Here is a 15186-nt window from a genome sequence, read left to right as displayed (position 1 = left end):
TATGGTTGGGAAACCTGACAAGGGGTGAGATTTTATGGGTGAGAAACCTGCCAAGGGGACAGGGACAAGAGGCAGAGTAGACAGAGGAAGCACCCGTCCTTGGCAACATTCTTCCAGGGTCAGTATTGGGAAGAATCTTGTGGAACACTTTGAAAAACAACATACACAGTGGAACGCGGTCTGTGAGCGCAAGTAAGCTGTTAGGAATATTAAACCAGAGAGATCCAGACATTGTGCCCAAAAGAGTGGAAAGAGTGACTGACAAGTTTTCTCTTGTATCAGAGAAAAATAGCTCAAGTACATTTCAAAATGGATATGACTGGAAGGATCAGAGGAGTAATTTCAAAACCATCTCAGCCTCGTTTGTTACTGAAGCTGAAATATGCAGAGCATCGTAACTTCAAAACAGTGCGGAACTGTCATAGCCACTGAGGATACGCAGATGAAAGGAAGGGGTTCAATCTTCAGGAGAAGCTCTAAGCACACTGCAGGTCAACATGGTGCCAGGGTGATGGTGCACCACTGGTGGAGACAAACGTCTAGAAGGTCAGCCCCTGGTAGGGCCTGGACCCCACAGATTGCACTTGGTCTGCAGGGGACCCGCAGGGAGCATTCGCAGAAACAAAGAGGCGCCTCTGAGTGGGATCATTGCAAGTAGAGGCAGCTGACTATGACTACAGATTTCAGCACTGGGTGTGGGCATGATGGCCTCGGGGAATGCCAGCACCAGGAGTCCAGGGACCAGTCCAGACCAGCTGCTTCTCCATGGACACTCATGCCAAAGGAGGCAGTGTTCATAATGGGTAGAAGCGTGGAATCCAGTTGTTCAAATCCTGGCTTTCCCAAGCTCTGTAACTTTGGGCTGCAGTTTCCTCATCTGTAACACTAGAATATTAATAATATTTAACTCTGGGTTTGTTGAGAGCATTAAATGTATTAGTATGTACAGGGCGCTTTGATGGTGCCTCATATATGGTGAGCACTAACTGCTGGTTGAAATATTGGTCATTGTTATCATTACCCCCTTTCTCCTTGAGAGATAGCCAGCCTCCCTGCCTTCTCTGGATCTCTATGGTGGGATGGGTGGGGAACGTCATTTCTGATAGAGACTGGGTGATGAACTGAGAAAAGCCTGCCTGATTTTTAGCTTGTATTCTGCTTAGACTTTGCTTTGTAAAAGGGGAGAGGTACAGCCCACACCTGTGCTCTGAGTCTGAGGACATGGGGCAGAGGAGGGCTGCTTGCCTGGACTGCCGTCCGCCACTTGGCTCGCTCTGCACCCCCTAACCCTCCTCGAGGGCTAGCCCATGACTCCCTCATCGTGCCTTTCACATCACACTGCAGGTGACCAGCCAAGGCTTTGTCTGGTTGCCAAGGAAACAAAGACCTGCCCACCTGTGCTCATCACGGCCAAAAAAATGTGAGGGGGAAGAAATTAAAAGGAAAATCTTACCAGACATGTAAGATACACATAGTACCTGGGTTCCACATTGACTTTAAAGTGAGATTGAAAGGATGACTACATTGACATGTTGGATTAGGAGCTCTGGGTTGGTCCTGGAGCAGGCTCAGGGATGCAGGTCCATCTGGGTTTCCTCAGGAGGATTTTGACTCAAGTCACACAGAAACAATATTCTATGTGTATCACTTCAGGGGGGCCCCAAAGCCCTTCCTTGATACAACTCTTTCATTTGTACCGCCTAAGACATATCACTTTGGTACATAATTTGAAATCTTGTAAGCTAAATATTGAGCCTAAAAATGCAAATTTTGAAATCCAAGAAGCATAAGGCAAGTCTGTCACTCATTTAAAACTGAGCCAGGGGTGTGCTTAAACTATTCCTTTCCAAACTGTCTAGCTGAGACCATCAGAACTGAGGGAATGACCATTTTTAGGATGGTGGGGCAACTGGTGGTGGAGTGAGTGTGGACCGAGAAGATATGTGTGGAGTGAGCAGCAAAGGGAGCTGTTCTGTTGTGAGGATGGAAATGAACAGGTGACAGGGTCAAAGGTTACGGAGATGAGTGGTCCAGATCCTGAGGTTCCGTGTGGGGACCAAGAGGGAACAGGAAGAGTTCTAGGAACCCACACCCTGCATCCCCTCTTGATGTTCCATTTTGCTTTACATAGTATGTTTATGTACCTGTGAATTTTGTAGAAGAGTTGAATTTTTGTTTTGGGAGAAAAAAGAATACAGTTCTCCTACTCTTTAAAAGTTCCTAGGACTTTCTATTCCTAAGTCTTTCCAGAACTTTAGGGAAGAGTATATATAAATTCATTTATGTATTAAGAAAGAAATGACTAAGTATTTAAAGTTTATAATAACCAATTGCAGATGTGCCAGAAAATATATCAAAACTTTTCAGAGTTTAATGTATTTATCCTTTTTTGAGAACTACATTTAAAAGGAAGATGCTAAGAATCATTATACAGCTAAGGAATGCTTCCATTTAAACTGAAACAGTTTTCAAAAAATTATATAGTTATTACTTTTACATGGTACATCTAGGTGTTAAAATTTCTCCCAACTCAAGGCACTGCTAATAAAAATTAGAGGAGATATATGTGATACAAAAAAAATGCATCTGCATTTGGTAAAGATGTATTTCATCATTCCAGTTTGTACCAATAGCTTTCAGCCCTAAATATTCTTATTAATATTGCAAGATAGTTCCGGGATTAACAAAATTTTATTTTTCTTGCTACTTACTATTAATATTTTATGATAAATGTTTGTAAACTTTGCTTCTGAATATGCCTGGAAATGAGATTATACATTGTTAATACAGCAATTCATAGTGATAGTTCAGTTCAGTTCAGTTCAGCTGCTCAGTCGTGTCCCACTCTTTGCAACCCCATGAACCGCAGCACGCCAGGCCTCCCTGTCCATCACCAACTCCCAGAGTCCACCCAAACCCAGGTCCATTGAGTCAGTGATGCCATCCAACCATCTCATCCTCTGTCGTCCCCTTCTCCTCCTGCCCTCAATCTTTTCTGGCATCAGGGTCTTTTCAAATGAGTCAGCTCTTCGCATCAGGTGGCCCAAGTATTGGAGTTTCAGTTTCAACATCAGTCCTTCCAGTGAACATGATAAATACTCAGTAAATTTTTTTTAAGGAAAGGAAAAGAGCTCTGCTGCTGAAAAAAAAATTCTAATCACTGGCTTAGATACCATGCTTAGAGCCAGCCCTGCGGTTCTGAACAGCTGAAGTTGGTAAAAAGTAATGCAAGATGGGCTCTGAAATGAACAGGGTTGTTGCCAGAAGAGGAAGAGATCATTCTGTTATAAAATTCATTGTTTCTTTCACTGAAACTTGAAGTTCTTATACAGATGAGACTAAGAAGTATCATTTTGTATAAATTTAGCAAAAGGAGAAGATGAAAATTAACATTTAGTGATGCATTAAAACATTTTAGAGGGTAATCATGGTTTTTTCCAGAGTTGGTAAAAACGTCTGTGAAATTTTGTGGTAATATTGTTTCGGTTCCATTTTTTAAAGATCTTAGACATCAGAGATAAGTTTTTAAAAGAGAAATGAAGAGAGCACAATCGCTTTTGACATATTTCTGCCCACAAATTGTATCAGAGAAGGAAAACATTCCCGAGATGGGTAGCAATCGACGAGACCGACTTTTAAGGTCACTTGATATAGACAGAGTGAGATGGAAGGAAGGGAGAGGAGGCCTTGAGAACGAGGTTAAGTCAACTGCAGTTTAAGAAAAGCAGTCATTGGGCCAAAAGACTCTTTCACTTAAGGTTATTTCCCAAGAAATTAGTCATTTATTTTCAACCTTATGAGCTTAGTTCCAATTTAGTAGGAGCAGGGAAAGCTATTTCTTTGACACTGAAGAAGAAAAATTGTGGCTCTTTCCTCCAGGCTTGTGCTTTATTTTTCCATATTAATCTGCTTCTGAAAGTTAAAAAGAAATCAAAATAAAGTTGGGAAAGTGGTTTAACTAAAGGTTTTTTTTCCCCCTCTTCAACTCTTTGGCTTCATTTCTTTTGGATATCTTTCCATGTTTACTCCTATGAGGAATGAATTCCAAACCCAGTAAGGTATTTTTAAATACCAACATGTTTTTAATTTCAAATTCCTTCTAATAATGTGCCAGTTTTTTAGAGATACATATAAACACAAACAAGATAACATTAAGAATTTAGACTGACTCTAAAACACAGGAGACGAGGGTTCAAACCCTGGGTCAGGAAGTTCCTCTGGAGGAGGAAATGGCAAGCCACTCCTGTATTCTTGCCTGGAGAATCCCATGGACAGAGGAGCCTGGCGGGCTACAGTCCATAGGGTCGCAAAGAGTCAGACATGACTTAGCGACTGAACAACAACAACATGTTTGTTTTTTTTTCTGTAACTTTAAACTTTTTATTTTGTTTTGGGGAATGGCGATTAACAATGTTGTGGTAGTGTCAGGTGAACATCAAAGGGACTCAGCCATATGTATACATGTATCCATTCTCATCAAACCCATCTCGCATCCAGGCTGCCTCATAATGTTGAATAGAGTTCCACGTGCTATAAATAAGTCCTTGAACAGCAACAATGTTATGGAATAGTCTGGACTATATTGCTAGGTTATTGTGGACTATATTATGGAATATTTTTATCCATTTTAATATATCTATATTTAGATGATTCTTGGCCTGGCCTAATTTAGAATTCTTAGCTTGATAAGATTCAGTTTTATAGATTTATCTCAGATTTTATAAATTCTTACTATTTCCTAGAGCAAAGTTGTAAACCAAAACAAAATCCTTCCATTGAAAATGCCTTTATTTTATATTCTGCAACTTTACTATAATCATTGATTATTTCTAGTAATTTTCTGGTGGAGTCTTTAGGGTTTTCTATATAGAGGATCATGTCATCTGCAAATAGTGAGAGTTTTAACTTCTTCTTTTCCAATTTGGATTCCTTTTATTTCTTTTCTGCTCTGATTGCTGTGGCCAAAACTTCCAAAACTATGTTGAATAGTAATGGTGAAAGTGGGCACCCTTGTCTTGTTCCTGACTTTAGGGGAAATGCTTTCAATTTTTCACCATTGAGGATAATGTTTGCTATGGGCTTGTCATATATAGCTTTTATTATGTTGAGGTATGTTCCTTCTATTCCTGCTTTCTGGACAGTTTTTATCATAAATGGATGTTGAATTTTGTCAAAGGCCTTCTCTGCATCTATTGAGATAATCATATGGCTTTTATTTTTCAATTTGTTAATGTGGTGTATTACATTGATTGATTTGCGGATATTGAAGAATCCTTGCATCCCTGGGATAAAGCCCACTTGGTCATGGTGTATGATCTTTTTAATGTGTTGTTGGATTCTGATTGCTAGAATTGTGTTAAGGATTTTTGCATCTATGTTCATCAGTGATATTGGCCTGTAGTTTTCTTTTTTTGTGGCATCTTTGTCAGGTTTTGGTGTTAGGGTGATGGTGGCCTCATAGAATGAGTTTGGAAGTTTACCTTCCTCTGCAATTTTCTGGAAGAGTTTGAGCAGGATAGGTGTTAGCTCTTCTCTAAATTTTTGGTAGAATTCAGCTGTGAAGCCGTCTGGACCTGGGCTTTTGTTTGCTGGATTTTTGATTACAGTTTCAATTTCCGTGCTTGTGATGGGTCTGTTAAGATTTTCTATTTCTTCCTGGTCCAGTTTTGGAAAGTTGTACTTTTCTAAGAATTTGTCCATTTCTTCCACGTTGTCCATTTTATTAGCATATAATTGTTGATAGTAGTCTCTTATGATCCTTTGTACTTCCTTGTTGTCTGTTGTGATCTCTCCATTTTCATTTCTAATTTTATTGATTTGATTTTTCTCCCTTTGTTTCTTGATGAGTCTGGCTAATGGTTTGTCAATTTTATTTATCCTTTCAAAGAACCAGCTTTTGGCTTTGTTGATTTTTGCTATGGTCTCTTTTATTTCTTTTGCATTTATTTCTGCCCTAATTTTTAGGATTTCTTTCCTTCTACTATGAAATAAAGATCCTGGGGATCTTCATTTCTCCTTTTCTAGTTGCTTTAGGTTTAGAGTTAGGTTATTTATTTGACTTTTTTCTTATTTCTTGAGGTATGCCTGTATTGCTATGAACTTTCCCCTTAGGACTGCTTTTATAGTGTCCCACAGGTTTTGGGTTGTTGTGTTTTCATTTTCATTCGTTTCTATGCATATTTTGATTTCTTTTTTTATTTCTTCTGTGATTTGTTGGTTATTCAGCAGCATGTTGTTCAGCCTCCATATGTTGGAATTTTTAACAGTTTTTCTTCTGTAATTGAGATCTAATCTTACTGCATTGTGGTCAGAAAAGATGCTTGGAATGATTTCAATTTTTTTGAATTTACCAAGGCTAGATTTATGGCCCAGGATGTGATCTATCCTGGAGAAGGTTCCATGTGCACTTGAGAAAAAGGTGAAATTCATTGTTTTGGGATGAAATGTCCTATAGATATCAATTAGGTCTAACTGGTCTATACTAGAACTAATCAATGATTATAGTAAAGTTGCAGGATATAAAATCAACACACAGAAATCCCTTGCATTCCTATACACTAATAATGAGAAAACAGAAAGAGAAATTAAGGAAACAATTCCATTCACCATTGCAACGGAAAGAATAAAATACTTAGGAATATATCTACCTAAAGAAACTAAAGACCTATATATAGAAAACTATAAAACACTGGTGAAAGAAATCAAAGAGGACACTAATAGATGGAGAAATATACCATGTTCATGGATTGGAAGAATCAATATAGTGAAAATGAGTATACTACCCAAAGCAATTTATAGATTCAATGCAATCCCTATCAAGCTACCAACGGTATTCTTCACAGAGCTAGAACAAATAATTTCACAATTTGTATGGAAATACAAAAAAATCTCAAATAGCCAAAGCAATCTTGAGAAAGAAGAATGGAACTGGAGGAATCAACTTGGCTGACTTCAGACTAAACTACAAAGCTATAGTCATCAAGACAGTATGGTACTGGCACAAAGACAGAAATATAGATCAATGGAATGAAATAGAAAGCCCAGAGATAAATCCACACACTTAAGGACACCTTATCTTTGACAAAGGAGGCAAGAATATACAATGGAAAAAAGACAATCTCTTTAACAAGTGGTGCTGGGAAAACTGGTCAACCACTTGTAAAAGAATGAAACTAGAACACTTTCTAACACCATACACAAAAATGAACTCAAAATGGATTAAAGATCTAAACATAAGACCAGAAACTATAAAACTCCTAGAGGAGAACATAGGCAAAACACTCTCCGACATACATCACAGCAGGATCCTCTATGACCCACCTCCCAGAATATTGGAAATAAAAGCAAAAATAAACAAATGGGACCTAATTAAACTTAAAAGCTTCTGCACAACAAAGGCAACTATTAGCAAGGTGAAAAGACAGCCTTCAGAATGGGAGAAAATAATAGCAAATGAAGCAACTGACAAACAACTAATCTCAAAAATATACAAGCAACTCCTACACCTCAATTCCAGAAAAATAAATGACCCAATCAAAAAATGGGCCAAAGAACTAAATAGACATTTCTCCAAAGAAGACATACAGATGGTAACAAACACATGAAAAGATGCTCAACATCACTCATTATCAGAGAAATGCAAATCAAAACCACTATGAGGTACCATTTCATGCCAGTCAGAATGGCTGCGATCCAAAAGTCTACAAGCAATAAATGCTGGAGAGGGTGTGGAGAAAAGGGAACCCTCTTACTCTGTTGGTGGGAATGCAAACTAGTACAGCCACTATGGAGGACAGTGTGGAGATACCTTAAAAAACTGGAAATAGAACTGCCTTATGATCCAGCAATCCCACTGCTGGGCATACACACTGAGGAAACCAGAAGGGAAAGAGACATGTGTACCCCAATGTTCATCGCAGCGCTGTTTATAATAGCCAGGACATGGAAGCAACCTAGATGTCCATCAGCAGATGAATGGATAAGAAAGCTGTGGTACATATACACAATGGTATATTTCTCAGCCATTAAAAAGAATTCATTTGAATCAGTTCTAATGAGATGGATGAAACTGGAGCCTATTATACAGAGTGAAGTAAGCCAGAAAGAAAAACACCAATACAGTATACTAACACATATATATGGAATTTAGAAAGATGGTAACGATAACCCTGTATACGAGACAGCAAAAGAGACACTGATGTATAGAACAGGCTTATGGACTCTGTGGGAGAGGGAGAGGGTGGGAAGATTTGGGAGAATGCATTGAAACATGTATACTATCATGTGTGAAACGAGTTGCCAGTCCAGGTTCGATGCACGATACTGGATGCTTGGGGCTGGTGCACTGGGACAACCCAGAGGGATGGTATGGGGAGGGAGGAGGGAGGAGGGTTCAGGATGGGGAACACATGTATACCTGTGGCGGATTCACTTCGATATTTGGCAAAACCAATAAAAAGAAAAAAAAAAAAAAAAAGAAAATGCCTTTATATAATTAAGGTCATTGTTTTACATTGAAGAGTGCATGTCTCTTATTGTTTTAAAATACTTCTACATGAAATTATAAATTATAAGGCTGTATGTTAAGTAACTAGGCCTTTGGTGGTGATCACTTTGTATTGTATACAGACATTGAATTATAATGTACATCTGAAACTACCTCAACTTCCCACACCTACAGATTCACCTGTAGCTAGGTTCAGTGTGAACATCTCTCTGGCATTTCAGCATTTCTTCTCCAGGCTGTTCCCACCTACTGCACTCATGATCCCATTTTTGTCTTTTTCAGAAGCTGGAAATTCTGACTTTAGCTGTTTCCTTTAACTTCTGCATATTCAATCTTTGCCATGTTTTATTGAAAGACTGATATATAACATTAAGTTTCAGGTATACATAATTCAACATCTGTATACAATACAAAGAGATGACTACTAAATGCCTAGCTGCCGTCCATCACCAAACAACTGGCCCACTTCACCCATTTCACACACCTCCTAACTCCCTTCCCCTCTGCTAACCACCAATCTCTTCTCTGTATTTATGAGTTTTTGTTTGTTCATTCTGTTTTTAGATTCCACGTGAATGAAATCATATGGTCTTTGTCTTTCTCTGACTTATTTCACTTGACATAATACCTTCAGGGCCCATCTATGTTGTCACAAATGGCAAAACTTCATTCTTGATTATGCTTGAGTAGTATGCCTCTGTGTGTGTGTGTGTGTTAGTGTCATGTGTGTGTATGTGTGTGGTATGTGTGTATGTGTGGTGTGGTGTGGTGTGGTGTGTTTCTGGGCACAGAAACTCTGTAGTGGAAGGCTCATGAAAAGACAACTTGAAAAACCAGAGGACAAGCCTACTCCAGTGTGAAGGAATGTTTGTCTGTGCAGAAAGGGCACTAGATGGAACCAACAGACCCCTCCCGAACTGTGTGGACGTGGATCTCAGATCACAGGGCATGCACTCCTGTTTCCTGGAGGCAAAGAGACACCACAAAAGGGCAAACTCTTTGCTTAACTAAACTGACCAAAGAGAATCAAAGGTTTGCCTCCACCATCAAATGTAAAATGTGTTTTGAGGCCCATGGCTCTGGGGAGCTGCCATATGAAATGAATTACCAAGGCTCAGCGTGGGGGTAGGGGTCCACTGGGAGCCTCTGCAGCAGAGCCCAGCCGCCTGGACATCCTGGGGGCCCCAGGGCCTGCAGGACATGATCCAAAGGCCCTGCTCATTCCCAGGTCGTGCAAACCTCACCTCATTGCCTGGTAAGCAGACAACAGAAGATGGGTTCAGATCAGCTCTAGAAATGCCAGGACTGCCTGGAAAACCCGCTGAGCTCGGTGTGCATGCAGGTATTTCAGGGCTCCTCTGGCTCTAATGAGCACTCCTATTTCCAGTCTGGGTTTGCCCAAACAATGTCAAGTCAAACCACAAGAAAATCTGTTATCACTCAAATTGGTACATACTTTTCATACAACTGAAATATTATATAAAAGTCATGAACTGTTAGATGTAAAAGCAGAAATTGGACGCAGATACAGGTTCCCTTGCTACCTCTGTCTCGCCTTCCAAGGGGGATGTGAAGTTCGGGTCACAGCTGTGTTCCAAGGGTTTGTGCCTGTGATCAAAGCCTCTGCCACTGGAGGAAGCACTCGCGTGAGCCCAGTCCGCAGACCACTCTTGTTGCCCCTCCCCTTGTTCTTGTTCACGCCAACACTGTAAAAAGTTATGTGTTTGAATGATGTTTTAAAGCGCTCTGTGCAATTAAGTTCTGAAGCAAGGGAGCTGGTTTTCCTTCAGCACATATATGAAACTGCCAATAAATGTAAGACCTGGGTGTGTTTGGGGGAGGGGGAGGTGAAAACGAGGAAAGTTTCTGAAAGGAACAAACACTTCAAAAAAGTAAACCTGAGGTGTTTTTCCTTCTCATAATATTTTAAATGCTTTTATAGTTGGAAAAAGTCTACAAATCAAAAAATATATACCAGAAAAAAATGCATACCACTTCCATAATCACTTGTACCCAATTTTCATCTCTCCTTCCTAAAGAAACTTCCCTGATAACTTAGTTGGTAAAGAATCCACCTGCAGTGCAGGAGACCCTGGTTCGATTCCTGGGCTGGGAAGATCCACCGGAGAAGGGGATAGGCTACCCACTCCAGTATTCTTGGGCTTCCCTTGTGGCTCAGCTGATAAAGAATCTGCCTGCAATGTGGGAGACCTGGGTTCGATCCCTGGGTTGGGAAGATCCCCTGGAGAAGGGAAAGGGTACCCGCTCCAGTATTCTGGCCTGGAGAATTCCATGGCCTGTATAGTCCATGGTGTCACAAAGAGTCAGATATGACTGAGCAACTTTCACTTTCTAAGGAAAGCACTCCTGTTAAGTAATGATTGCAGAGAATTTCATACCACCTTCTTGCCGTGTGTGTTAGTGATTTGAAAACGTGGTGCTCCTTACTTTCTGTTAGCTGCTCTTCAAATGCAAGATTTTTTGCTGGAGTGGGTAGTCTAGCCCTTCTCCAGGGAATCTTCCCGACCCAGGAATTGAACTGGAGTCTCCTGCACTGCAGGTGGCTTCTTTACCACCTGAGCTACCAGAGAAGCCCTCTTCCTAAGGAAAACACTCCTGTTAACTAATGATTGCAAAGAATCACATACCACCTTCCCCTTGCCGTGTGTGTTAGTCATGCTGTTCCTTACTTTCTGTTAGCTGCCCTTCAAATGCAAGATTTTGCCCTGAGTTTCCATTATGTGGCTGTTTAGAGCCATTTGAAAGCATTCCTCTGGGTGGCCTAGTTTGCTTATGAAGCTCCTAAGAAAAATAAAAGCCTCTATTCTTGAACCTGATTGGAAACCAAGACACATACCCAGCACATGTTGTTCAGAGGGTGGTTTGGGAAAGGTGACACATCCTTAAACAATTTGTGAAGCAGCATTAGCTGCACAGCCTCTGGGTATATTAACAATGCAATGAGTAGCATGTATTGAGAGCAAAATAAAGTTTAGGCAAAGTAAATTCACAGAGCAGCATCACCAAAAGAAGGCCTAGAAATGCCTCTCAGGTGTCAAGCCCTTCATACCTCTGTGTTTAGTCGCTCAGTCATGTCCAACTCTGCGACCCCATGGACTGCAGCCCACCAGGCTCCTCTGTCCGTGGGATTCTCCAGGCAAGAATGCTGGAGTGGGTTGTCATGCCCTTCTCCAGGCCTCTAGCACGCAGAAAATTTTACACTTCCATTTCTGTACCCTTGATTGAGAATGTTCCTGGCTAAGGAAAATGGCCAGAGCAGGATAAAATTAACCAATAAAGAAAGAATTCCAGTGCCTGGCACAGAGTAAGCTTGGTAGCTAATAAAATCATTTCACGTTGTACAAATGTTAGGTAAGCTGTGGCCTGAGGCCAATGAGTCACATGAGTCTCTGAAGTTCTGTTTAAGGAAGCCGCTCTCACTGCCCACCACAAGTACCTTTCTAAGCCATACTTTTCTCCTTTCATCTATTTTTAAAACTTTCAACCCTTGTCTACCTTTTAGTCATTTAAAGTCTGGACTGCTGGACTCCACTGATCAAGCTTTTAGGCTAAACATTCAGTAACCACCATTATTGGATGTGGAAGGAAACCTCATGGTTAGTGCAAGAAACTTAAGAAAGTTAACTCCACAAAGAGTAGGAGTCATTTTGATGAACTCAGGACTATAAGTTAGGTAACAATGTCGTGTATGGAGTTGAGTCATAAAAGGCACCGCCATTGAGGAAACACTGGATTTGGACATAATGTGTGTGATGGTCTGGTGCATGCGCCTCTAGAAACCCTGTCCAGAAGACTCCAGGGACAGCCAGCAAGCACACCGTGGGCTCCATCAAAGACCCAGGTGCCCACAGCATGCCAGATGTTTCACATGTACCCTTCATTGGTTTATGTAATATGAAGTTATGTAACTGGCATCAAGGGCTTGGGAATAAATGCCTCTGACTCTCGGAAATCTGGAGAGGGAACCACAGAACCACCACCAGGTCTGGGGGGAGGAGGGGCAAAACAGTGGTTTATTTCTGACAGGCATCAGCCAGAGGGGCTGCTTTCTAAGGGAGTCTGCAAGGCAGCGGGGGCAGTGGTGATGCCACGTGAAGCCTGGACCACTGATACCCCAGAAGCAAAGTGCTAAAGTGGGCAGACTGACCCCAGGGCCAAAACTCCTGCTCCTTTGTCCCTCTCACACTAACCTTCAGACCAACCAGGGCTGGGCTCCAAAGAGTAAATGCCAGAACCAGACTTTAGACCTGGTGAAGTCATCACTCTGATAATGGATAGCATTTACGGAGCACTTAACCTTGTCCTGGGCCCTGGGTTTATGGGATTCGAATGTGTAACCTGTATAGAGCCAAGCTCCTCACGGTCCATTCGTGACTGGGACGTGAAGTCCTAGACACAGAAACCTGGCAGGCAAGGAGCAAGTGAAAGTAATTGTTACCCTAGTTTCACTGTCTTTGAAGCTGAAGAGCACAAGTGTGTACTGTGAAGCTCTTTAAAAATCTCCTACCTTTGCTCCACTCAGCATTCTCTCTCTCTGAAGTTGCTCCCAAAATAACCCCTGTACTCCCAAGCTCTCTTCAAAACAGGGTGGGAGGGAGCTCTTTCCTCCCTTGGCCTCCTTCCTCTGCTTCCCCACCTGCGGTTCTCTCCTCTCCCACAGGGAATCCTCTGCCCTTGCCGGTATAAACTCCCCCTGCCTGTGCTTCTTTACATGTTTGAGTTTTCCTTTCATACGTGGCACACTTGGATCCACAGAAGACTCAGGAAACAATCACACAAAACAGGATGAAGGAGAGGGGCAGATACAAAGATCAAAAGATATATATATAGAGAGAGCCCGTGAACACAGGTGGAAAAGCATTTCTATTAAAGGTGTGTCCTGTCTCATTTTATCTTCCCATTGACCCTCAGATGACCCATCTTCCCATTAAACACTTGAGAAGGCAGAACCAAAAGGTTCCATAACTTGTCCAGTAAGTGGATGAATCAGGATACAAATCCATGCAGCTATGATCTCAGCATCTATGACTTTGACCTCTATTTGATGCACCCTTTTCCATAGAGGAACTGAACAGCATAAGGCAGCTGCCTAGTTCCTTACTCAGGTAGTTGGGTTCACCACCTGAGTAATGAACTTCATTTCATCTCTCCCCAGGTTTAAAAACGACGACAACAAAAAACTATTGAAGGAGAGACAGAGACTAGAGCAGAGGCCCTGGGAGGGAGGTATTAGGTGAATTCTCTGTAGATGGTCATTGCAAATCTCTTTCCCTCCAACTTCTTACACAACATATGCTGGACATTTGGATACTAGACTCTTTCTACATCCCATTTGCTTGTGGAAACCAAGCTTTTAATGTAGTATCATGCATGTGTGTTCCATCATGTCCCAAGCTTTGTGACCCCACGGACTGGGGCCTTCCAGGCTCCTCCATCAGTGGAATTTTCCAAGCAAGAATACTGGAGTGGGTTGCTATTTCCTGCTCTAGGGGATCATCCCGACCCAGGGATCAAACCCATGTCTCTTGTGTCTCCTGCATCTCCTGCATTGGCAGGTGGATTCTTTACCACCTGGGAAGCCCCATGATGTAGGGATGTTTGCAGACTTGGTTGGAACAACTCCTGTCTAATGACTTCTGGCAAGCTTGTAAAGGAACCCGGACAAGTTGTCTGCTGAGGAAGAGTTGGCAATTAGAAAAGAAGGAGGATTTTTAAATAGGGATCAAGAAGAACAAGGAAGTAACCTAATTAGAGAGAGACATACTTAGATTGCTGCGGAGTGAGAGAACCCAGCTGAAGTTGGATTTATGATGAATTCTTTTGCTTTGTTGTGCACATATCATGCCCAGTAGGGCTGGATGAGCTGAGGGCATGGGGAAGACAGAGTTGATTATGATTTTGTTGGATGGATGTCATAGATCAGATCAGATCAGTCGCTCAGTCGTGTCCGACTCTTTGCGATCCCATGAATCGCAGCACGCCAGGCTTCCCTGTCCATCACCAACTCCCGGAGTTCACTCAGACTCACGTCCATTGAGTCAGTGATGCCATCCAGCCATCTCATCCTCTGTCGTCCCCTTCTCCTCCTGCCCCCAATCCCTCCCAGCATCAGAGTCTTTTCCAATGAGTCAACTCTTCGCATGAGGTGGCCAAAGTACTGGAGTTTCAGCTTTAGCATCATTCCTTCCAAAGAAATCCCAAGGCTGAGGAGGTTTAAAAAACTGGTAAGAGAATGAGAAGGTGGACTGTGGAATCTAAACTGGTCATGGGAGGAAGTGAAGACAGGACATGATTTAAGGAAAAGCATATAGGCCAATGGACTGGAGGTCATGATGAGAACAAACAAGTTCAGTGGCCAAATCAGAGGGGAAGAAGTTGTTGTAAGAGAATTTGGAGGCTAGTCTGTTCAGAGTGCTGAAAATAAGAACCAGGGTGTGACTCTGGCAGTGGGAGCTCAAATGTGGTGAAGACCATTGACAGGAGGGGGGTCAAGAAACAGAGAGGCCAGACAGCCTTCAGTACCCTAGCCTGATCAAGGTCGTCTCGTATACAGCCTCCTAAACATTTCATATTTTGCTTTCTTATTTAAATCATCAGTCTACCTAGGATGGATGTTTATGTGTGATATGAAAGTACCATTTTTATTTTCTTCCATTTGG

General features: G+C 41.7%; 1 protein-coding gene and 1 long non-coding RNA gene across 2 annotated transcripts in view; one reads left to right on the top strand and one right to left on the bottom strand.

Moving 5' to 3' along the window:
- ODAD2 (outer dynein arm docking complex subunit 2) overlaps positions 1–15186 on the top strand; it is a 167181-nt gene that overhangs the window by 149606 nt on the left and 2389 nt on the right. The window lies entirely within an intron of this gene.
- Positions 2766–15186, bottom strand: part of LOC138990466 (uncharacterized) — an 85159-nt gene continuing 72738 nt past the window's right edge. Inside the window, exon 3 of the long non-coding RNA XR_011466613.1 lies at positions 2766–3912. This is a non-coding gene — a long non-coding RNA (uncharacterized lncRNA). The remainder of the gene's footprint in view (positions 3913–15186) is intronic.

This window comes from Bos mutus, chromosome 13 (assembly GCF_027580195.1).
Source record: "Bos mutus isolate GX-2022 chromosome 13, NWIPB_WYAK_1.1, whole genome shotgun sequence".
Taxonomy (NCBI): Eukaryota; Metazoa; Chordata; class Mammalia; order Artiodactyla; family Bovidae; genus Bos; species Bos mutus.
The sequence above is the reverse complement of the archived record's forward strand: the minus strand, read 5'-3'. Positions and strand labels throughout refer to the sequence as shown.